Here is a 2658-nt window from a genome sequence, read left to right on the forward strand (position 1 = left end):
AGATCAGATGATTTAAGACTTGTGCTTCTTTCTACTTGGAAACTATAAGAACGCACTCCAAGTGTTTGATGAAATGCTTAAGAGACTGAGATTAACAGATCACATAATAAATAGAATTTTGATTAAGTCGGTTCGATATAGAGTATCATACGCCTAATCGATTACATAACTTCATAATAAACTTCTTATTTTCTTTCTGCTTAAAACTATAAAAACGCAAGCCACGTATTTGATAAAAGGCTTAAGAGACTGAATATCTTCCTTTTCGTGTCGGGGTCGATTTTGCATCATCTGGATTAGTAGAACCGAGGCTCTCGGATGAATCCGACCCACTATTCTCTCCAACTCCACCTTTACTCGACCAAATCTTTGAAAATATTTTCTTAGTCGAAAGCAACCCTTTGACTCTAGGAACCGAAACCTTATCCGAGACAGTGCTTTTCGGCCATGATTCCTCATTCTTAAAGCCGCCAATTCCTCCTTCAAAGCCTTGAGTTCCTCAATCTGTTGCAACACCATCCCAATCATCTTCAGGGCCCGATGCGGGTCTTCCACTAGAGACATTTAGAGCTTTGATTGGTTTGGGAATGTCGGGAGTGCTGCTGCCAGAAGACGTGGCGGCTCGGGCTTGCTCAAAGAAGAGGACTTGCACCACAATGCGCATAGGAAGCCGCTCGTTTTGAACCGCGTGTGAGCATGCATCCACTGATAGCTTCTTGCAGTCCATAAGTCTGCATATTCTCTTTTTTTCACTTTTGGTAATCCCCGGATGTGCCTGCATCAAGAATCATAGATCAGTTTTGCTGTCAACCAAAACCGCAAAAGTCGAGCATAAAAACCGATTTTAAGTAATTTACAGTAATTTTAATAATTGATGTAGCCCAGAAATATTTGAACCAAATATGTAATAATCAGTTAAGTATTTACTACAACAAAATTTAGGCGCAAACTTATTATTATTCTAGGCCCTTTTGTTTCGGCCCGAAAACTTCCAAGCACAATTGATAGAACCCCAAAAAACCGAAACCAAACAGAATCTTTTACCTTAAGATACATATCAATGGCGCGATACAACCCATCATGAGCGGGTCGAGGGAAACCCGACACCATTTCCGCAAGTTCAACAAACATTCCTAATGGTAAATTTGGATCCTTTGACACCTCAGCCAAGTAACCATCAACCAATTTAGCCACCATTAACTTCGAAGCTTCCGACAATATCCCCCCTGTTTCTTGGACCTCATGATCTTCCTTTCCAAACTCACTAATCCTACCTTGATCCACAAACTCCTTCACTATCTCATTAATCACATTCACATCATAACTCAACCCACTATCACCATCCGCCTGTTGACCGACCCGTTTGACCAAAAGATCCTGCACACTCGCCTCTTCCAGCTGTTGACCAACCCGTTTGAACAAAGCCCGTCTCACCATCTCCCCCGAATCCACCAAAACCGCCATTTTCAACAACTTTAACAAGAAATCACACGATACACAACCTTTCTCATTCGGTAATAACCGAACAATAATATCCACCACTGATCTTGCTTTCGAAACATCACCACTATGCACGATACTTCGGTTAAAACCTGGCAATCGCCTTAACGCAAACGCCTTTAAACTTTCACCAATAACCTCATTACACACCAAACCTTTGTTTATAATACTCACAACAACTTGTTTGTATAAACTGATTTCCAGCTCTGCCAAATCCTCAACCCACCAGTCTTTTGGAACCGTCCGGCTTCTAAGTGCATTATTCAACTCATTTCTGGGTTCTATTTCTTCTGGAAGCTTCTTCCGGTTGTAAGTGTATGACCAGTCAACCTTTGACACATCAACCGAGGCTTTTGAAGCTATGGAGTTGATGCAAAGGTTGACTAGTTTCGGCTCTTCGGGTGATGATGATGTCATGTAACGCGTGGTTTGAAGGACGATGATGGAATCTTTCCAGCTTCGGAAGATGCTCGAATTCATGAACACGTTTATTTTGTAAACGAGGTTTCCTTTATCGACTGTTTCGTGCATTTCAAGGTAATCTGCAGCGCAGTATGCAGATACAACGTTGTGTGCGTTTAAGGTTACTGTCATGCCATAACAGAACTTGGCGCATATTTTGAAGGCAGTCGGACCACCTGGGATTTCGTGGATGTTGATCTCTTCGTCTGCGGTTCCGATTAACTTTTGTAATCGACCGCTTTTTGATAAAAGTGGAAACTGCGATTGAATTGTGTTACAAGTTTATTAATGCTTATTATATATGTCTAGATCAAGATCAAGATACCTTGTGTAAATAAAACTTTGAATCTCCTACATTGATGATGACGTCAGCTGCCAACTCAGATGTTACAAACCTGCAAGATTGTTATCTTTTGAGTGATCTTTCTGTCTGTTAAAACAGTTTTAACATAACATTTTCATTTGTGGGTATGATTTTATATTGGAGCAAGAATATAAATTTGGGGAAATATATATAGATCCAATAATATAATATATAATAGCATAAAACATAAATCATAAATGAAAGACTGATCATGAAATTGGTGTGCACTATATATGGTGCATGCCTAATCCATCACCATGCACGGAACCTATCATGTTTCAGGATCATCTTGAATATATAGAAAAATATATATTACCAGACATTGTTGCCAT

At 39.9% G+C, this 2658-nt stretch overlaps 1 pseudogene across 1 annotated transcript; it reads right to left on the reverse strand.

The window, feature by feature from the left end:
• Window positions 1–135: 135 nt before the first annotated feature.
• On the reverse strand, window positions 136–2357 carry LOC143597329 (phototropic-responsive NPH3 family protein NPY2-like; annotated as a pseudogene). The gene is made up of 3 exons (XR_013146879.1): window positions 2288–2357; window positions 1045–2220; window positions 136–775 (listed from the first exon to the last, which is right to left on the reverse strand). The product of XR_013146879.1 is annotated as a phototropic-responsive NPH3 family protein NPY2-like (transcript).
• Window positions 2358–2658: the final 301 nt, after the last annotated feature.

The sequence above is a fragment of the Bidens hawaiensis genome, unplaced genomic scaffold (genome assembly GCF_021521415.1).
Source record: "Bidens hawaiensis isolate Kalapana, Puna unplaced genomic scaffold, B.hawaiensis_p1.1 tig00048126_1, whole genome shotgun sequence".
NCBI lineage: Eukaryota > Viridiplantae > Streptophyta > Magnoliopsida > Asterales > Asteraceae > Bidens > Bidens hawaiensis.